We start from the raw sequence: 23,654 nt of genomic DNA on the forward strand, positions 1-23,654 counted from the left end.
ATTCCCCTGCCAAAACATCCTTCAGATCAGCGTGGAAGTAACTAATTAAAACCGAACCTAACTGGTTTCGCAATGCCACAATGAAATGGGACACCTGCACTTCTTGGAAGAATAACTAACTCGCAGCTCGCACCTGCTTCTACTGGGGTAGACAGAGACAAGTACCTATTGTGGTACCTATTGTGGCGCGTTGTGGGTATCAATCTACAATATTGTTAATGTTCATTAGTTAAGTAAAAACATAATTATTATAATTTTAGTTTAAGTAAATTTTAGTAATTTTAAAGCGGAATGTTCATCAGGACAAACCCCTTTGGGGTTTATTGATGTGATTTATTGCTTTTAGTTTATAAGTTTGTATAAGTTTAAAATAAATAGATAAATTAAATAAAGTGTTTCAGAATTAAGATTCTTACATTGTCTCATCGTCATCAATTTAAAAGCCACGCTCTTGTCGGTGTAGCATTTTCCATTCCAATCTATCAAAGGCCAATTCCTTGACTTCCCTATAAGACACGACGTTAACCTTTTTACATTGGCCCCGATTCCTGCAAACACCGCCTAATTTTATTTTAAGTTATATCCGTCATTTTCATACCCGTCGAAAAGGAAAGGGACGGATGATTCACAGCTCTTAATTTTAGGAAGAATGAGTAAATGAATGTGTCGGGTTATTGACTGATGTAAAATTTTTAGACGGTTGGTTTAGATTTGTGCTTAAAATTGACGTATGTTTCATAAATTTTATGCTTGTCAATTACCCGTCCCTTTCCTTTTCGGCGGATAAGAAAATGACAGATATAACTTAAAATAAAATTAGATGGTATTTACAGGAATTAGCACCAATGTCTATCTATCTCAAAATGGTTAACACGCTCGTCCCGGCTTGACAAGAACTGCGGGTTGAAGTCCTATCTGAGTCAGTTTTTTTTTCGATCTTCTGTCGTGTGGGTTGTGAGGTGGATTACCAACCTCCGTAACCCTGGTGTCAGGGTTATTATTTAGCCGCTAAAGGCCCCTAACATGACTCATGTAACGACTACGTACTTAAGTAAGTAGTAACCGGAACCAACGGCTTAACGTGCCTTCCGAAGAACGGATCATCTTTTTTTCGATTGAAATTACTCTTTGAGTTTTCAAAATCAAATCAAATATACTTTATTGCACAAAACTAAAAATAGCTTTCCACTATTTTTTTTTTACTATTAGCTGTAAAACACCTCTAGTAACCCGCAGTGGAGCAGCGTGGTTGAGTATTCTCCATGTCCCCTGCAGTTGATAGAGGGGAAGCCTGTGCCCAGCAGTGGGACGTATAGCTATTAATGAAAATGCCTCTTCATCGCAAAGATTTTTTTCCCCAGACAACCTCAGATTTCAACAGACCAACTTAAACAATCGAGCTTCGCATTGAGAGCATCCGATGACGACAAAGCAATGAGACACCTGAGCTTCTTGGAAAGTTACGGAGACAACAAACAGTTGAGATGTTCCTAGAAGATATACCATTGGCTATAAGGGCAATATGTAGAAGATGACGTCTGATTTAAAGAAGAAATCACGAGCTTGAATCTGGTATTTCACTCTGACGCATCTGACAGCATAGCACACCCCGGACTCTTCATATAAACAACCTCGTTTTACACAGACACGATACAATTGGCGCTATCGTACACGCGCATCTGTGTGTATGACGTCTGACACCATACGATTCAAGTCTAAACTATGTTCGGGGGGAGGGGGGGGGGGGGGGGGGGGGGTATTTGAAGTAAACCTAGCTCAGACGCTGGTGGGGAGCGGAGCGAAGAGGTGCCGTTCTACAAGTAGTATGAAACAGAATATAATAAAAAAAAAACACAAACTTTCATGAATTTTCCGACAGGAAATTCCACTTGATATCAATTCAGAGTCGTGGTCTCAACCAACCCGCTCAGTATTCGTTACGGTGACACTAACACCAACACCTGCTTGTATTTCTACCTGTATGTACTTGTATGGGGTGTAAGTGATATTAACTCAGAATCATGGTCTGAATCATCCCCCTCGGTATTCGTTACGATGCCACTAACACCCTATATAGTGGTTTTGACATTTTGGCCAAACATTTCCTATCGAATTCCTTATTTAGGTGGGTATTTAGACAAAAATAAGGTTCTCCATTCCCAGGTAGAGGGAAATAAAGGGGTGTTCCCGCTCAGTCTTGCTAAGAATGCACCTGCCGACAAGGTGCAATGTAATGTAATGGAATTTAACCTTATTGCAATAACGTGCACTAATTATGTTATACATTTGCTTGAATGGATTACTGGGTAGGTTTTTGTTGGTGGAATGTTAGAATTTTTGGTTTATGAGACGGAAGCATGCATGAAACAGGTGCTTTTTATTAGTTTATAAGGGTACGGCATGACGGGTTGAGATGGAGGCCCGGAGTCGCCGACGTGCCGGCAGAGAAGTACGACAGAAGGAAGTTGTAACACACCCCGAATTCCGAAGCACGGATCATCTTACTTTCGGACAAACAGGTGATCAGCCTGTAATGTTCTAACCAAACTAGGGATCACAAAGTTATTTTTGTGATATGTCCCCACCGGGACTCAATTCTCAATTATTTATTGCATTCCATGTAGTACAATGGGCATAGGAACTATAACATGGACCCTGTAGGGCACAGCAACGTCGAAGGGAAGAGACGAAGTTTATTTAATGGTATGGAATGGGGTGTATTAAATGGGAAGTGTGTGGATTCGAACCCGGGGCCTCCGGATCGTGAGAACAACGCTCAACCACTGGACCACAGAGGCCGTTATTGATTATAACGGCCTCTGTGGTCTAGTTATTGATTATCATCCCCTAGTATTGTCCCGTTTTTCACAGGGTCCGCTTACCTAACCTGAAGATATGACAACAGATTTTTTACAGAAGCGACTGTCTGAGCTTCCAACTCGCAAAATGAAACCCAGCTCAATACAGGTTAGGTCACATACCCCCGAAAATGCATTTCTCGGGAATGTGGGTTTCCTCACTCTCATTTATGATCCAAAAATGCATTCGAAAACAAATTTGACATACATTGGTTTAGCCTGTGCTGGATTCGAACTTGTGACCTCAAAGTGAGACGCAAGCGTTCTACCAACTGGGGTACCACGGCTCACCTTACTGCTCGCTACGCACTATCTATACTATATATACTCTGACAACTCAAAAATATCTTCGTTCAGTTGGTAACATAGTTACACTTTGAATTATTGTCGAACATATCATCCGCTTAGAGCGCTATACTCTCGGCAAATGTGAACCCATTACATAAAACATTAAAACGATTCAGTTTTTCTCTCACAACCGCAACTCTCAATAATGTTACGCGATGTGCGCCTGCGCATTCTAGTGATCCCGTTATATCATTAAAGTTACGTTACTATAATTACGGAGTGGCGTATAGTCTTTATGGTATGTGGTCTCACCACATGCTCTGTCGCCTAATGGGGTGGATAGAGGAAGTGTTCACAGGACAAGATGAAGTCGCTAAGCCCTATTATAGATATGATAAGACTTGAGCTTTCGCACATCAATAATAGGCTAGTTTGCAACTAGTCAAATCAGTTACTTTTTACTAAACGTCAAACCACGAAATTACTATGGAATTTGTATGAAAAAGCACACAGTGACGTCATAGAAAGACGTGATAAAGTACCGGATTTATTATTAAGTTTTCTTGATTAAAATTGTTAAATAAATTAAATAGAAAAAAGAATATATTTTTCGTTAGTTTTAGATCTGTCTTTATTTAGTAATCGGAATTTCATAATTTATCTTAAACCTAGTACACGACCTAATTAGGTTAGCACAAGGTTAGGAAACTGAAACCTTTAGAGCTCCTGAGATCGGATCGGACATTACTTTATTTACTTAATTCAGTTATCTCATTAAAGTTACGTTACTATAATTACGGAGTAGTGTATGGTCTTTATGGTCTACATGCTCTGTTACCTAATGGGGTTGGATAAAGGAAGTTTTCACATGACGCTTACATTAAGCATATACTTATCTCTAATCTAAAAAATGTAAAAGGTGACTAGATCTTGACCACAGTAACGGCGTACGGTCACAAGTTAATATGTATACACTTTGGTACCATGTCACATTAACTATTTTGACAAATTGAACTGTAAGTCCCACTAAATGTCAAAAATGTTAGTGCGTCAGAGTCCTAAAGTGGGTACATTATATTGCTCATGACTGTACATGATTGACATTTAATTTATCAATTTTATTTTGTTTGACTATTCGCATGTTATAATTTAAATAACTAAAAATGTAGACCAAATGTTAAATGCTGACCATCTGCAAACTGTAATGCCATTTTTATTGCGAATAAATGACTATGAATTATGAGGTGTGGCTACTTAGTTCATCGCGCGATAAAAATGTACCTCTGACTACCCCCAACAGGGAATACAGTCGTGAATTGTTGTAACTATTATCTTCTTTGTGACTAATTCTGTGACATCATAGAAGGGAAGCTACAAGGAAAGAGAGGAAGGGGAAGGCCAAGAAGAGCTTACATGGAACAGATTAAAGAGAAGGCGAACGTCGTGTCTATCAAAGACCAAATATACAAGAATGGAGAATGCTACACCGACAAGAGCGTGGCTCAAATTAGTGACGATGATGATGACTAATAAAAAAAAGTTTTATTTCTGTAAATCTATAACAAACAAGTCACAGGGGCTTCCCTAAAAGTAGTCAGATGACACTTGTGATGGGAATGCCACGATCTTCCAACAGTTCGTCAGAAGTTGATGCTCGGTTCAATCTAACAAAAGATACCACGAGTGGAGATATATTTAAACCTTCATGGCTTAGTCAGCATCGGTATAAGATCTATTCGTGATGTCTCTGTTAGGAGAACGCTCGACTTACATGGCAGTGTCACAGGTTGGAATACCAGTTCGGGCTTTAAAAGTCTAAACCACTGAATTCGACTTTATGAGTTTGAGCTCATGTTTGGATCATAGATAATTGTTCTTCTTCTCATCCTGTGGGTTGAGAGGTGGATAACCAACCTCTTCAACCCTGGTGTCAAGATTATTATTAAGCCACCAAAGGCGAAGTGACTCAAGTAACGACTACGTACTTACATCAGTAAGTAGTGACCGGGACCAACGGCTTAACTTGCCTTCTGAAGCACGGATCATCTTACTTCTGGACAATCAGGTGATCAGCCTGCAATGTCCTGACCAAACTAGGGATCACAAGGGTTGGAGCATGGTTAATAGCCGGCACCACCGGCTTACCATGCCCTCCGGAGCACGGAATCATCTTACTTTTTTCGGACAATCAGGTTCACGGCTGCAATGTCCTTACTAAACAAAGGACAGTCTCACAAAGTGATTTCGACAATTTCCCATGGGGAATCGAACCCAAACTCCAGATAATCCGGACCACTAGACACGGAGGCTGTTACGTCACGAAGGACAGATATAATGGTTCTTAATTAAATAGTAACTATTTCGAAGTATTATCATTGAGTTTTATCTAAATAGGCCATATACCTTGTTTAATTGCGCTGGTCTAAACTAATGGTTCTAGCATATTCTACGAAATGTCTTAAACTGGACATTCGAATGTTGTATGTTAGTATTTATGCTATAAAAAAAAATATTTTTACTTCGTATTGAGATTGAGATGAGATTAATGCAAATTAGTTGGGACACACCCTCTAACAGCCTCTGTGGTCTAGTGGTTAAAGCATTAAGCTCACGACCCGATGGTCCGGGTTCGATTCCCGATGGAGACATTGTCGAAATCGCTTTGTGAGACTGTCCTTTGTTAGGTAAGGATTTTGCAGAATCACCTGATCGTCCGAAAAAGTAAGATGATTCCGTGCTCCAGCAGCGCTCATTGGACCATCGTGGTGGAGTAAGCGCCTTATCTCCTCCGGTTAATTGAGGGGAGGCCTGTGCCCAGCAGTGGGACGTATATAGGTTGTTTATGCATGTTATGTAGTTGGGAAAGAAATTTTCCAGCAATTGTCTTCACTTCCACTTGCCAATATTTATCTTACTTTACTTTAGTAATATTTTATTATTTTTTATACTTTCAAAATAGAAGTTATGTGCCTAGTATAAAAATACTAGTACGGTATCTTTCTAAAAGAAATATTAAAAAAGTCATAATTAAAAACGAATGACTCTTGGTAATAATGATAACATTATTACATCCTAACAATAGTATAACAATGAAAAAAATATTATCACTGCACTAAGTACCCATAGACAAACCATTATTATGCAACACTGCACAAATGCACTTTTCATTGTTCCTAGCACCTTTACTGTCACAATGGATTCTTGACGCTTGTCACTGCACTTTAAAAAAAATATATAAAAGATCTATATAGATCATCAATCGATGCGCCCGAGTACGCGCACGTCGAGAGTGCAACTAACCGAACGCGGGATATTCGTAAACATCGCGTGAGAGAGAGACAGTGATATTGGGAAGGAAAGAGACGGATAGAAGTTTGTTTATGCAGCATCTAGTGTTTGTAACGTGCTTCGCATAGAGTAGGAAGTTTAAGCATGGGTGGGTTTTATGCTTTTATGATATTGTCTCTCCGAGGTTTTACAATACATGACTGGAGTAAAGGAGATTGACTAATCTTTAAGGTGAAAACTGTACATTAAGTCATACTCTGGATACTTATTATAATTATAATAATGTGCCACGAAGTTTAAGAGCTCAGCCGCTGGTAGGAGTGAAGAGTTGCCGTTCTATACGTAATATTATTCCTTATTATACAAGGTGTTAGTGACATCGTAACGAATTCTTTGAGGGATGATTCAGACCATGATTCTGAGTTGATATCAAGTGGTATTTTCCGTCGCAAAGTATGGAACTGAAAATAATTTTAAAAAATCACTAACATTTTCATGAATTTTGCGACGGAAAATACCACTTGATATTAACTCAGAATCATGGTCTGAATCATCCCCCTCATTATTCGTTACGATGTCACTAACACCCTGTATATGGCACAATCACAAATAATGTTAAGAATAAATAATAGCACTTACGTTTCTTGCCTCTGATAAAACACAGAACGCGGAACACCAAGCTAGACTGAAACTTTATACAACTCCATGTTACATTAAGCTGGGTTCCGTCAGTGTACAACTTTCCGACAGTTCGTGTCGTTAGTACTTACTGTTCCAGTTCCATTCGAAAGCTTACAAATAAAATAAAAAATAAAAGGTATTTGCTCCGGAGGGTGAATATACATAAATAAGATCACACCTATTTTCTGTCGGGGTAGGAAGAGTCCACGGAATTCCACTTACTACAATCTTGATGATTGAAGATGGTGTGCACCATCTTCGCTTCCTCCACTCTCATAATAGACTTTATGAATGTGGCAAAAAAGAATCCTACGTATGTCCGCTTAGGCCTTCCTCTTGCCAATCTACAACTTGAAGACTTGGAGGGTGGAGATTGTCACCAATTATTTCACCTGATACTACGTGGAGTACTTACTGATCAGTGGCCTATGGCGGCTCACTAATAACCCTGACACCAGAGTTGATTATGTATAACCCACACGATAGAAGAGGAATGCACGTCAATGATTACATAAAAGGACAGCAGACCCTTCCTCGGACTTCGTTAGAGAGCTCTGTGATCTAGTTTTAAGTCTAAATAAGTTAAATTGTTCTGTTTAAATATGTTATAATAGATTGTAGTACATGTTAAGGATCGATGGAGCTGGCATGTTTTAAAAACAAAAGTTCCTAAAAATAAAGAGAAAAAAAACCATCAAAGGACTATCCTATCTGCGTTATCAACTAATCTATGTCCATGTTTATAGCAAGTGACACTGCGTTGAATTTTATGAGATGAATCCGAGAGAGGAAGTGACACGAGATTGATAATATTACATGCATATACTCACGTTTGTAATCCTTATCAGGGCAGGCAGAGCAAAAACGGTCGGACGGAAACATTTTTAGTGCAGTAGGTTTTTAACCGACTTCAGAAAATATTATCAATTTGACCAGTATTTATGTAATATTATTTGTATTGCACACTGACCCCGATTCCTGCAGATACCTCCTAATTTTACATGTCATTTTCTCATCTGCCGAAAAGGAAAGGGGCGGACGATTGACAGCTCTTAATTTTAGGAAGAATGAGTAAATTAATGAATAACCCGGACGAATCAAAAAGGTATCTCGCTGGTATGCAACCCTTTGACGTGTGCTGTCAACATAATTCTGGCGGGTTATTAGCCAATGTAAATTTTTTAGACGGTTGTTTTAGATTTGTACTTAAAATTGACGTGTGTTCCATAAATTTTATGCTTGTCGATTACCCGTCCTTTTTCCTTTTCGGCGGATAAGAAAATGACAGATATAATTTAAACCAAAATTAGATGGTGTTTACAGGAATTGCATCAATATTCGTATAACATAATATTTTAGTACTTGCACGAATGAGTTATTAATTAATCTTAAGTACAGTTTTCACTAACACAGTTGGCTCGACCATTATAGACGGCGATACGGCTCACCACCTATCACTTAGGTCTAACGGGAAGCTCGGTGAGGTGTGGGTACTTCGGATGGTATTAATAAACGAATCTCAGCTGAGACTGCCCTCAAGATCATGCTTAAGTCCCTGTTTTTATATTATATAAGAACTGTCACATTGACATGATCTTGAGGGCAGTCTCAAAGGTGAGATTAGTTTATTAATACCACTCTAAGTTCATCTTGCGATGGATGTACCTCTGACTACCCTGTTGGGATATAGTCGTGAGCTGTGGTGTTAGTTTATGCGAGGTACTGGACCGTATGAGAGTTCAATGAACTTCAAACCATATTTGCTTTTGTTTTGTCATAGTTCAAAACAGACACCACACCTATAGGTACTCCCAGAGATATGTTATCACCAAATTAGTAATTTGAATACCATTTTAATGCCTAAATGATAGTCTTGTCCATTAGCCTATCAGTAGTCCAGTTGTCAAACAGTTTTTAACTGAGTATTTTTTTTTTATATTATATTATATTATATAATATTGAGGAGCTCGGTGGCGCAGCGGTTAACGCGCTCGGTCTGCGATTGTTGAAGTAAAGCAACTTTCGCAAAGGCCGGTCATAGGATGGGTGACCACAAAAAAAAAGTCTTCATCTCGAGCTCCTCCGTGCTTCGGAAGGCACGTTAAGCTGTTGGTCCCGGCTGCATTAGCAGTCGTTAATAACCATCAATCCGCACTGGGCCCGCGTGATGGTTTAAGGCCCGATCTCCCTATCCATCCATAGGGAAGGCCCGTGCCCCAGCAGTGGGGACGTTAATGGGCTGATGATGATGATATTATATAATTTGGAGGATGTGCCGCCGCCAAAGGATACTTTTCAGGGTACCGAACAGAGCATAGTACCCCGCTAATCACAAGTTGATAGTGTGACTAGGGATCGACGATCCAACGGTGTCATGTTGGAAGTTGTATTATATTGCGTCTCGCTGTGTAAACTTCGATATCGCGTTTCACGACTGCTTCAAGACTGCATCATTGAATGTGGCGCCATCTGTTGCATGTGAGCAGAACTAGCTGGCCAAATAGTTGGGTGCACCGCATATTAAATTGGTATCTCCAACATTCAAAGGACGTAATTTTAGTATTGAAAATCATGTGAATTACTGAGTAATGTATACGCGTTTTTCTAGTATACGACGGACCTTCTGTTTTACGTAGTATATTAGTTACTTCACGCTAAAACTTATCAAACAACCTGCGCACTGAACATTGCACCAGACTACACTACACTTAGGACTCAGAATACACAGGTACCTAGGCTTCGCAACTAGGTCGTCGACTTGATAAACGGACGGACGGTAATCTGTGCATTACGTTATGTCATTTTAGGTCACAGACACTAGCTAGAGATCGACCGACTTTCGTGGTCCAGAGGTTGAGCGTTGGGCTCACGATCCGGAGGTCCCGGTTTTGATTCCCGGTGGGGACATATCACAAAAATTACTGTGTGGTCCGTAGTTTGTTTAGGATATTACTGGCTGATCACCAGATTGTCCGAAAGTAAGGCACGTTAAGCGGTTGGTCTCGGTTACTACTTATTGATGTAAGTAGATAGTCGTTACATGAGCCATGTCAGGGGCCTTTGGGGGCTCAATAGTAACCCTGGCACCAGGGTTGATGAGGTTGGTACTCCACCTCACAACCCACACGATAGAAGAAGCTAGAGATGTGCTTACTAGTTTCTGTTTATTTACTGTCTTGAAACTGTTCTAAGGTAAATTCTGAATTCGAATTACTTACGTAGGGAATGCTTTCGGTTGATAAGATTTGTTGTTCATAATCTGATATTGTTCTTACCTGTAAAAAAAAAAAAAACAAAACAATTATGAGTCACAAAAAGTAAAACAACCTAAAATTATAATTACAATAAGGATAAAAACACTTTTTGGCGGGAACGGGACAGTTACTTTCTTCATTGAATAATCTAAATAATTAATACGAAGTGGTGTTTTGTGGTTAATGATCGCATTAAGTTAGTCGGAAGACATTCGCGAGTGTTATTATATCGGAGTATTCAATAAACAAAGTGTATCTGCCTATTTTCGCTTCGTGCCAGGAAGCCGCTTCATAACTCGAAAGTTTATGCGGACTTTTGAGTTAATTCGTTTGGTGTTCGGAGTAGAAGTCTACTCCGAGAAGTAGAAGTCTACTCCGAGGGTGGGGGCTTAGGTTTCATCATCATCATCTTTCATCAATCATCAAGAAAAAAAATACGTAAGACATGGCTGTATGGGCATAGTTCCCTTTGCCTTACCCTTCGGGGAAAACCAAAACAAAAAAAAAAAAGTGTCGCTAGTGTTGTGTTTCTTAAATTTTGACAGTTCTCCATACTATTTGAGTAAACAAACATATTGTTTTGGTTATATTTTTACAATAAAACCCTTTGTGCAGAGTTTAACTTCAGAATCATAGTATTATATTTATTCCCTAAAGGGTACATTCAGGTCAGAGGTACATTTATCTCAGGATGAACTAAATAATCACGCCTCACTGAGATGATGCTATGCTATGTTAAGCTAGAACATAGACTAAAGCCTTAAAAGCGCCTAAAAGCCTTCATAGAAGAGTAATGAATACAACCCAACGCGAGGATGAATACTTTATACCCCGGCACATTGTGCTCGGCCACTGAAAAATAGGACAGATTTAATAACTGCTAACCGACTTAAAAATGGAGGGTTTTAGTTCGGCTTAAGGATGCTACTTACTCATATAAAATAAAAAAATATACTTTATTTCGGACAATTTTACATCCATATTGCTGACAAACCTTAACACAAATAAAAAAGGTAGGTACTTAAAACTAGAATACACCATAATGGCACAAGCTTAGATGCCGATGGGTCCAAGGGTTCGAATGGGGACATATCACAAAATTCACTTTGTGATTCCTAGTTTAGTTAGGACATTACAGGCTGATCACCTGATTGTCCAAAAAGTAAGATGATCCGTGCTTCGGAAGGCACGTTAAGCCGTTGGTCCCGGTTACTACTCACTGATGTAAGCAGTCGTTACATGAGCCATGTCAGGGGCCTTTGGCGGCTCAATAATAACCCTGACACCAGGGTTAATGAGGTTGGTAATTCACCTCACAACCCACATTATAGAAGACAGGACCAGTGACTGTAGCAACAGTAATATTTCTCCTAGTTTTAATGATTCCACGAAGCGCGCTGGTTATGTAGGCCAGTGCTCCAATTTGCACTTGCATTCAATATCTCCTCGCAATGTGCCATTAAAATGTTCCGCGCAGAAACTATGCTGTTAGTAAATTGACTACTTTATATCATCCAACTTTTCTGATATTTACATAAAATAACATAGCATCACTCCTCGTCTCCGAAGTAGTTGGTAGGGAGTGGAATTCTTTGCTGTCTTCTCTATTTCCGAATGCATATAACCCGGGTGCTTTCAAGGCCAGAGTGAACAGGCACCCTCCATCATAGGCCTCGTCAACGCCTTCGGGCAAGTCTGGGGCCAAGGGCAAACCCATCAACAGTACAGGGTGTTAGTGACATCGTAACGAAAACTTTGACGGATGATTTAGACCATGATTCTGGGTTGATATCATGATGCATCAGTTCTCTTTCAGTTCAATCGGCTATGTTTAAGTTCGAGCCTTGCCATTAACCGGGCACAAATACCGGAAACCACGTGATATCATTTATTTATGGTCCAAACATGAATTCAAACTCACAAAGAAAAAAATTCTGAAAGTGTGTTAAGCGTAACGGAGTTGTAATAGGGCTTCGGGTAAGATTTTCCGCTTGGTTTGACTGAGCCAACACATGGTGGTATTCGGTTACTGACAGCTGTCTTGAACAGCTGATGGGAATACTCTATGGCCATATAAATTTAGATAATAAGAAAGAAATAAAGAAACGTTTATTATAGAGGGACACCACAGAAGAGAAAGGGACAGCGTCCTGTCGAACATGATGGATCATCTGTAAGAGCGAGAGGCTGATCCCCTACCATCATACGGTTTATCATTATCCACCTTAGGACTACGTATCAAAAGTGGCTGCAAATAGTCTCTTGATTATTTGTAGTTCTGCCCACCCTTTCGGGGAATACGGGCGTGAGTTTATGTATGTATGTACCACAAAACAGATAAAAAACAAAACACGGAATAACACATAACTTACAATAAAAACAACTTACACGAGAGAGTACAAATAAATAGACAGTAAACATTAAGGCAAATTATAATTTTGTGTATGGACTGGTCAACAATGGTGGTGGTGTCCTTTATAAAAGGGCTTCACTCAGCATAATCCGCGGCATGACGCTGGTATTCTGTGGACCCTGCTAAGTGAGGCACGGAAAACGTGTCTCCCACAAATACAACATCGACTATGAACAACTGCCTATATACGTCCCACTGCTGGGCACAGGCCTTCCCTCAATCAACCGGAGGGGGAAGGGGAGGGGAGGGGGGGAAGGGGGAGACTATGAATACTTCTTTTAATATTTACATAAGTACATGTTACATAAACTCAATAAGAATTTTCCATTTGCTTCGATCCTGACACACTTCTCTTGCCTAGTTCATACAAAACAACTCGGTTTACACAGACACTACACATTGACGTTAACGTACCAGCATCTGTGTGTGTGACGTCTGACACCATACGGTTGAAGACTAAAGTAGAGTTGCCGTTCTATACGTAGTATTATTCCTAATTCTATGCCTAAACATCCCACTTCTGTATATTTTCAAAATACAATATACTACTAAATTATTTACGTAAATATAATGAAAGGAACTTTACATACTAATATTATTATTATATTTAAGAGTTCATAAGAATTTCCATTATTTAAATGCCAGTGACTCATAATATGCGGTTAAAACATAAAAAGCACGCTCTTATTAACTCACTGATTCATCACACAAGCCCTTGTAGCATGGGATATGCATCGCGACGCGGCAGATAACATAACATAGCACCACACCTGTACAGTTATGAGCAATATCATGTACCCACTTAAGAACCCTGTCGCACTATCATATTTGACATTTAATAAGACTTACGGTTTAATTTGTCAAAAATGTTAATGTGACATGGTTTCAAAGTGTATACATATTAGTACTCGTGACCGTTCCGTGTACCATGTAGGCAGAGGTATAAATTATACACATATAACCCGAGTGAACAGGCACCTTCTGGGCGAACTCTATCTTAGGCCTCGTTAATGCCTTCGAGCAAGTCTGGGGCCAAGAGCAAACCCATCAAAGGTAAAAAAAAAACACACCCACTCCTCACCAGCTATGTTTAACCCCCATGCAATAGGGGGCGACCCTATTGCCATAAACCGGGCACGAATCCTGGAAACCACCGTGGTATCAATTATTTAAGATTCAAACTCATAAAGTCGAATTCAGTTGTTAAGAGCTGTAACCTGGATTCAAAACCGTGACCAAACGATGCTAGTCGCGCGACAAATATGGGAGCTTTTAGATATAAATAAAAAACATACGCATTCGGTGCGACAAATGACATTTGACTTCTGATTACTAAGATTGTACCATATTTATGCGAATAAAAAATATTTAATTTGTTTTTTTTTTATTTGTGGTTGAGGTCGGACGGCCGACACGGTCACTCGCGGCTGTTGCCAGCAGTTGCTGGCGGTTGCTCTCGCGGGTGTCAGAATCATACATCTAATCGAGTCGCGCGCGATAGAATAACTCATACAGCGGGAGCCAGACACGCTTGGTCGAAGAAACACGAACTTATGGAAGCGTATCGTTTTTAATTAAATTATGAAAACAGATGTGAGAGAAGTGTGTCAGGATCGAAGCAAATGGAATTCTATAGTCTCTGCTTACCCCGGTGGGAAATAGGCGTGAGTTTATGTATGTATGTATGTATGAAAACAGATAACGATGATTACTGTCTACGGTTATAAGATAAACTAGTTGTGCAGTTGGAAGTGCAGTAACACGCGCATCTGTGTGTGTGACGACGCGCATGCGATTGAAGACTAAAGTAAGACCGAGGGGGGAGAGGTAAACCTACCTCAGCCGCTGGTGGGGAGCGGAGAGTTGCCGTTGTATACGTAGTAATTAGTATTATTCCTTATTCTAACAGCCGCCGTGGTCCAGTGGTTGAGCGTAGTGCTCACGATCCGCAGGTCCCGGGTTCGAATCCCGGTGGGGACAAATCACAAAAATCACTTTGTGATCCCTAGTTTGGTTAGGACATTACAGGCTGATCACCTGATTGTCCAAAAAGTAAAAAGATCCGTGCTTCGGAAGGCACGTTAAGCCGTTGGTCCCGGTTATTACTTACTGATGTAAGTACGTAGTCGTTACATGAGTCATGTCAGGAGCCTACAATACAATACACTTTATTGCACCAAAATAATTACAAAAAAAAAAGACTCTTAACTAAGTAGTGGGCCTATGGCGGCTCAGTAATAATCCTGACACCAGGGTTGATGGGGTTGATAATTCACCTCACAATCCACACGATAGAAGAAGAGAGAGATTCCTTATTCTATGATTTACACCTCACTACTACTACTTACTATTCCGAATTACACCTCATTGCACCAACCGCATAATCAAAAACGTCAAATCATCATTATCCAACCAGTTGAAAAAGGCTTCCAAACGTTAGCATAAAAACCACAGTCGAGTACATCTCATTTGGTCGCGTAATATGAGTAAATGATGGCACATATTGTCAAGCGGATGGCTGTATTAAACTATTAAATCATATAGTGGTCAGGGCTCCTAACTGTAAATGAGTGGTGTAGCGCATGAGAGCTAGCGAAAGAATTATTTATTACACTTTTGACTCACATAGTGATTTCGACAATGTCCCAATCGGGAAACGAACCCGGACCTTCAGATCGTAAGCCTAACGCTATAACCACTAGACCACGGAGGCTGCTTTCTGAGACTATCCTTTGTTTGGTAAGGACAAGTGCTTGAATCGACTGATTGTTCGAAAAAGTAAAATTATTCCGTGGTTCGGAGGGCGTGTTAAGCAGTTGGTCCCGGCTGTTAGCCGTAAAAACACCCGCAGTGGAGCAGCGTGGTGGAGTATTCTCCATACCCTCTCCGGTTGATTGAGAGGAGGCCTGTGCCCAGCAGTGGGACGTATATAGGCTGTTTATGTTATGTTAATGGTGTTTATTTTGTTTACCAAATGTTGCCGCGACATTTTTGTTGATGACTTTTAACTCTATCAGCTTTCACTTATAACTTAAACCAAGCTTAATTGCAAGCATTGAACGGTGGCGAAAAGAATTACCATTGGTGCTAAACGTCCCGCTAATGTAACTTTTGTGGGTACAGTCAACAACAAGCTTCTTGTTAACTTTAGGGGCCGCCCATTAATCATGCGAGGCTCGAGAGGGGGGGAGGGGTCCATGAAAAAATCACGAAATATCATAAGGGGGGAGGGGGGTGTAGTAATATATCACGAGTATTTATTTTTTCGGCAAACGCGCGATACTGAACCGAAAAGCGGCGTTTCGTGCAATTAATTTGGTAGGTACTAAAAATACACGTGATATAGGATAGGGGGGGGGGGTAGTCTTGAACCTCGCCATGTATCACCAAGGGGGGGGGGGGGGTTAAAAAAATGCCAAAAAAAAACATCACATGATTAATGGACGGCCCCTTACCAAAATGGCGGTAAAGTTTAACAAGTTACGCTGCCGTCTGTACCATGTCTCAGTACAGTCTCAGTATCATTTACTATCACTAACACCCTGTAATTATGTGTTATGTAAGCCAAAAGAGTACATAACATAAACAGCCTATATTATGTCCCACTGCTGGGTCTCCCCTCAATCAACCGGAGCAACTAGAGCATAGGCCACCACGCTGCTCCACTGCGGGTTCAAAACTCCAAACTCCAAGGCATTTTTGCCTCTTGGAGTTTGGAGTTGGCTTCATAATAACTGCATCTTTACTCATCAGACAATGCGTTCGTGACTGGTTTTTTTACCTTTTGTGATAGTGGTCGGTTAAACAGCTTTCTTTTGCGATACGATCTTCCGTTTGACCTCAAAGAGGGTCTATAGATGGTAGTACTGTGATGTTGTGAACTATTTGAGGCACATCATCCTGGCTGGTGCACGATAAATTATGAAATTCTGATTACTAAATAAAGACAGATCTACAACTAACGAAAAACATTTTCTTAATAATAATAAGTCCGATATTTTGTCACGGTTTTCTATGACGTCACAGTGTGCTTCTTGATACAAATTCCAGGGGAAAGGGGAGATCTTTGCTCAGCAGTGGGGCTCTATAGGCTAAGCCAAAGATCAAAGATTTCCCTAGATAAAAAAAGAAAAACGGAACCCGTATATGATCATTTTATTTGCTTACAATAATTTCAGTAATTTGAGCCGTGGTAGCGTAGTTGGTAGAACGCTTGCCTCTCACTTTGAGGTCGCAGGTTCGAAGCCAGCACAGGCCTAAACCAATGATTGTCGAATTTGTTTTGAATTCATGTTTGGATCATAAATGATTATCACATGCTTAGCGGTGAAAGAAAACATCGTGAGGAAACCCACATTCCCGAGAAATGCATTTTCGGAGGTATGTGACCTAAACTGTATTGGATTGGTTTTCCTTGCGCGGGTTTGGAGGTCAGACTGGCAGTCGCTACTGGAAAAAAACCGGACCTGTCAAATCTTCAGGTTAGGTAAGCGGACCCTGTGCAAAACAGGATAATGCTGGGGAAATTAATGATGAATTTCAGTAATTTGAAACAACCGGAATTAAATCATTTAAACCTAAAGAATGGAACGTCATTCAAACTTAGCATTAGGTCTCCTACCTAAGGTTCCGCCATATAAAACTAAACAATCACCACAGTCATATTTTGGCTGATATCCGATCGTGAATTTGAATGGGTGTGACATATCCGCAGTCATTGATTAGTCAGTTCATTGTACTATGGTCTAGTTCTAGACAGGAACTTTGATGCTATTGAACAGGTCCTTTAGGGCTAACATGCACAATGTGATAAAATTATCGATCGATTCAATACATTTTGATTCAATACATGGAAAATATGCGTGAGTTTATCTATGTATGTTCTTTTTAAGTCTATTATAGATGTTGGCAACACCAACTAAAGTTATATTTTATAAATAATTATTATTAAGGTGGTAACACCAGGGCTAACATGCACAATGTGATAAAATTATCGATCGATTCAATACATTTTGTCGAAATCGATAAGTTTGTTTTTCCCTAACAAGCGTGCTATGTGATTTTGTTCGTATTCTAACAAAACGACATGACTTATTTGCTTTCACATATTAGCACAAATCGACAAAACAACATAATTATATCGTTAGAATCGATAAAATGACCGTGTCAAAACTAACGCGGTGCGCACTTCTCTTGCTTCCATCCACATTCATCAATCGTTTCATACACGCACACCGGTTCAGAGTAGATCGTACTATATTTTTTTCGTAACATTAAACTTTTTAGCAAGTCCTTTCACTCTAAGGTTCTGAGTAGCTTAATTATGTTATTGTCATTGGCAATTTTTTTCGGCCAAGCAGTTACATGTATGTCATTTGCGTCAAATCTACACTAAGTCACAATAAGTGTGCAATCTTTCGCCTTATGGTTGTCTGGAAGAAATCAATTTGAGCGATAAGGCCGTCACTTGCCATGTACCTAGTCTACCTAGTTAAGGGTCTTTTGTAATTATTTATTTTTATTTTGGTGCAATAAAGTATATTTGTGTGTATTGTATTGCAAGTCACGTCAAAAGGTCCCCAGCTGGGATATATAGCAACAACAACAACATAGCATCACGCCTGTATCCCCGAAGGGGTAGACAGAGGTGTATATAATAGTATACACACCTACTCTTCACCAGCTATGTCTAATAGGGGGCGAACCTATTGCCATTAACCGGGCAAAATCCTGGAAAAAAAACCTTTTAAACATTTTACGTTAATACGTTAAACATCATATCAATTCTAAACATTAATTCAAACTTATAAACTGGGATATCATCGTGCTTATGTTATGATATGTCATTGGTAGGTACACAGTCAGTTAGCAGGTGCATTCCACTAGATGCAGTCATGCATCAGTTATGCAGTACTAACTGGAGCGTCCTGTTAAGATGTTAATCTAACACCTAGTTAGGTCGATTTACATCCGTCTATATGGGGGAGGCCTTTGCTCAGCAGTGGGATCATATAGGCTAATAAAAATAATAATAATAGAACCAAATAATAGTAAATATAAAAAAATACTTAAACAAACGCCTGCCCCTGCAGTGGGACGTATTTAGGCTGTTTATGTATGTTGTATGTACTTAAACAAAACCTTTTTCCTCCTAGCTGATTTATGTTATTAATTGTTTAATTATTATTTTTAAATAATGTGATACATTCACTGTGCTCCTACTTACAAATTACTATTAGATAAAGTTCATATTATTAGTAGAGACTCTTTCCTGCAGACAAACTATTTAAGAACAGTTTTGCAGGGCATTGAGAAGTTGTATTTTTAGTCATAAACAGCCTATATACGTCCCACTGCTGGGCACAGGCCTCCCCTCAATCAACCGGAGGGGATATGGAGCATACTCCACCACGCTGCTCCACTGCGGGTTGGTGAAGGTGTTTTTACGGCTAATAGCCGGGACCAACAGCTTAACGTGCCCTACGAAGCACAGAATCATCTTACTTTATCAGACAATCAGGTGATTCAAGCCTGAAAAGTCCTTACTAAACAAAGGACAGTCTCAAAAAGTGATTTCGACCATGTCTCCATCGGGAATCGAACCCGGACCTCCAGATCGTGAGCCTAGCGCTCTAATCACTACACCATGGCTGTTCATTTATTAGTATTAAGATTTAATAAATAAATAAAATAGCCACTAAGGTCCTGTGGGCCAACGGCTTGCTTCTCAAACGGGGAGCGCCGTTTCGAATCCCGATACCGCACCGTACAGGTACAAACATCGCAAGATGACCTAAGTACTCACACCTCACCGAGCTTTCTGTTAGACCAACGTGATAGATAGTGAGCCGTATCGCCGTCTATAGTGGTCGAGCCAACTGTGTTAGACATCAGTACCAGATAATATTTTTAATTTGTCAGAAAATAAATTTAAAGCCCATGTGAAGCTTACTTTATGTAAAAGACGATGCTTACTTCGTGTATTATAAGATTAATGACTACCTAAATGATAAAAATGTCTAGTATTGAATGTGTTCCTCTAGTTATTAAATAACTTGTAAAGTATACCCTCATTGATTTAAAAGATGTGACGCTGTTACAGTTTCATGTCATTTCTTCGCCTCAGCCATAACACCTTGCGAAATGACGTAAATTCAAAAATGTTACATTGACCTTCAACAAGTTTATCCATGATAATTACGTTGAGTAAATGACTCTCATTTCACCCAACCACGGAATAGCAGAAAGAAGTTGCAACGACCAAGTGAGCGCGAAACGCGCGCCATACAAGTATGATCAAATAGTTCATACTTCAACTTTGCACTCCACTCGTCCGCAAACTTTACGGCGCACGCAACTCCACGATATTATATGATATTAAACAAAAAAAAAGCAAATATCGACTATCATGCAAGGAGACCCCTCCTTATTACACGAAAGCTAAAAACCTTAGTATCGATCGGCTATCAAAAAATACTTTTGTATGCAGTTACGATAAGTAACGATAAAATTACATACATACATACATAAACTCACGCCTATTTCCCACCGGTGTAAGCAGAGACTACAGAATTCCATTTGCTTCGATCCTGACACACTTCTCTTGCTTCCTCCTCATTCATCAATCGTTTCATACACGCACGCCGGTTCAGAGTAGATCGTAAAAAAATATAAATGCAACCTATCATATAAAATATACATTGCTGGTAAAGTGGCTATGGAATTTGAGAAGCAGGAGAGCTATCATAGTTATCTGTTTACAGGAGTAATAAGAGAGTAATCAACTATTTATCAAAAACAAAAAAAACTTTTGTTTGCAGTACCTTATGAAAAGTAACTGTAGAAATAAAAAGCTGGTGTAAATTATAAATGGACTGTATTTTAAAATTAAGTTTAACAAATTACAGCCATTATGCAGTAAGTTGAGAAGAAGAAAAAAAATACAGGCAACATCCAAAAACTTATTTTATAGTGTTACCATTAACATAAAAACGTTTTGATATTTTTTTACTTATAATTATGCAGATTATATGAAATGAATTAATTTAAATATTATTATTTATAAAATGAATTATATACATTATTTATTATATATTTGATGTTAATTAATTTAACAGTAACGATACAATTGTAGCGAGCTATCGTAGTTATCTGTTTGCAGGAGTAGTAGTAAAAGAGAGTGGGGTAGAACCGGCGACAGAGGAACTCATACAAAATACGCGTTAGGGCGTTTCCAACTTCTTTCTTCTATTCCGCGCACCCAACCCATCACGGGTAATAGTTTTAAAATTGCCTGTCCACGTAATTCGCGGCAGTCGGTTATCTCAAAGTTATCTGGTGGCGACCACATTCACACCATCACGTTGGTAATATGGAGGCTCCCGTGGGATCCCTGATGGTAGATTGCGTAATGATGGTACTCTTGTTTTTTTTTCATTTATACATACAGGGGGGTTAAAAATGCCACATCGAAAAAGCAATATTGTCATAAATAAATGTCAAATAGCAATATTGCTTTCTTAGGTGAATTTGATTTGATTTGGCCTTTCATTGTATGCTAAAGACCTCACCCAACCCCATTGGGGGTACAGGCGTGATGGTATGTTTATGTTTTGTAACATAAAATGTAATATTAATTGTATTATCACAATTTTCACAGGGTCCGCTTACCTAACCTGAAGATTTAACTGGTCCGGTTTTTTACAGAAGCGACTGCCTGTCTGACCTTCCAACCTGCGAAGGGAAAACTAGCCCAATACAGGTTATGTAACATACCTCCGAAAATGCATTTCTCGGAAATGTGGTTTTCATCACGATGTTTTCCTTCACCGCTGAGCACGTGATAATCATTTATGTTCCAAACATGAATTCGAAAACAAATTCGACAATTTGGATTCGAAACATGCTGGATTCGAACCTGCAACCTCAAAGTGAAGTAAAATAAAAATTAGGAGGTGTCTGCTCAAAACAGCTCCATTATTTAGGAAAGTAATTATTGAAGTAAGTTGCACTCTTGATTATCATTAGGTACGGTCACGAGCATTAATATGTATACACTTTGGTACCATGTCACATTAACTTTTTTGACAAGTTGAACTACAAGTCTCACTAAATGTCAAATATGTTAGTTCGACAGAGTCCTAAAGAGGGTACATTATATTGCTCATGACTGTACCTACTAACTGTATTGCTCTCTAACCATGTTTAACAACTCTGACGAAACCCACGTAACATTTAGTAGCAACTACTTGTAATAGAAGGTACAGTACGTATATCAGTTACATTCATTAACTGTTACTCAACTGTGTCAAGGCTTTAGTAGAATTAAAAGCGTAAGAATATAATAAAGGAGATCGATCAAACTTGTATGCAATTTGGCCCAAATATCCACCTTTTTTTTTGACGTGACTTATGGCTCTCCCGGTACAACGTTTAAGACAACAGGCCTGATGGTGTCCAGTTGGGCGCGAACCTCGGCTCAGGGCGACGTCTGAGAGGAAAAAATATTTGAAAGAATTAATCGACCCTAGTGAGTCGATAGCGATAAGCGCTGATTGAGGGAAGTCGTCGACCACGCCGGCGGGGACGGTATGGGGTCCTGACCAAGTATCCACAGCTAACGACACCTATTTACCGAAATAGACCACTAAATACAAAAATGTACATCATCATCCCCCTAGCATTATCCCGTTTCTCACAGGGTCCGCTTACCTAACCTGAAGATTTGACAGGTCCGGTTTTTTACAGAAGCGACTGCCTGTCTGACCTCACACACAGCCACTTACCCACATTTACATAACATAAACAACTTATATACATCTGTTACCACTGCTACCACACACCACACCACCACACCGTACCTTAAGTACCTTATAAATTGTTACCTATGGTGGCGATAGCGAAATAATTTTTTCACCTAAAGTTCATGTGATGGTAGCGAAACGTCCAAGCCCCATATTTTGCTTAACGTGTAGAGTTTGTGAACTTATAGTTTGTATAATTAGGACGTGTAGAGTTAGAAACTTAGCGCTACATAAGATCTGATGACTTTTTGACATTGTGAGCGATAGAGGAGCTCAGTGGCGCAGCGGTAAACGCGCTCGGTCTGCGATTGTTGAAGTTAAGCAACTTTCGCAAAGGCCGGTCATAGGATGGGTAACCACAAAAAAAAAGTTTTCATCTCGAGCTCCTTCGTGCTTCGGAAGGCACGTTAAGCCGTTGGTCCCGGTGGCATTAGCAGTCGTTAATAACCATCAATCCGCACTGGGCCCGCGTGGTGGTTTAAGGCCCGATCTCCCTATCCATTCATAGGGAAGGCCCGTGCCCCAGCAGTGGGGACGTTAATGGGCTGATGATGATGATGGTGATCGATATGATCTCGTCTTGGGAACATTTTTACATGAAAATGTTTTTGTTGGGATTCTTTTGACTGCAACCGAACCTGGTGTTAGGTAAATGGCGACACGGCCTAGCCATTTGTATAACCAGAGACATATCTCGCGACCTCTAGAAAGTGAATTGAGCACATTCACCCACCCAGTTGTACTGTCCATCATATGTCAAGTTCAAATTAAACTATAATTACTCCGACCTCAAATGCACTGTGGTGTGGTATTTACATTACACTTCCCCTTCTAACGAATTTACATACAGACATATGACAATTAGTGACAATTAACAATTTACATATTCACTAGCTCAATTTTGTGTTTAACTGGGAAATGCAACAAAATTGTGTGATACATAAATTGTGTTTTTAGTCTTTTAGAGAGGATAGGGTAGACCTAGGAGAACATTTGATGAAACAAATAAAAGAGAATCTTGAGGGCAGTCTCAGCTTAGATTAGTTTATTAATACCACCCTTAGATACC

General features: G+C 39.6%; 2 protein-coding genes across 4 annotated transcripts in view; one reads left to right on the forward strand and one right to left on the reverse strand.

Moving 5' to 3' along the window:
* Positions 1–2,986, forward strand: part of LOC126378032 (mitogen-activated protein kinase kinase kinase kinase 5) — a 189,934-nt gene extending 186,948 nt beyond the window's left edge. The window contains exon 26 of the transcript XR_007568029.1: positions 2,968–2,986. The gene's annotated coding sequence lies outside the window, so the exon portion shown is untranslated. The remainder of the gene's footprint in view (positions 1–2,967) is intronic.
* The window catches only part of LOC126378077 (protein enabled), a 77,936-nt gene that overhangs the window by 51,001 nt on the left and 3,281 nt on the right, over positions 1–23,654 (reverse strand). Inside the window, exon 1 of one of the 3 annotated variants that reach the window (XM_050026217.1) lies at positions 6,279–6,428. The exons of 1 other annotated variant lie outside the window; for it this stretch is intronic. The gene's annotated coding sequence lies outside the window, so the exon portion shown is untranslated. Of the gene's footprint in view, positions 1–6,266; positions 6,429–23,654 lie in introns of those variants that run through there. One more of the 3 variants, XM_050026219.1, reaches the window with a different exon arrangement.

This window comes from Pectinophora gossypiella, chromosome 25 (genome assembly GCF_024362695.1).
Source record: "Pectinophora gossypiella chromosome 25, ilPecGoss1.1, whole genome shotgun sequence".
Taxonomy (NCBI): Eukaryota; Metazoa; Arthropoda; class Insecta; order Lepidoptera; family Gelechiidae; genus Pectinophora; species Pectinophora gossypiella.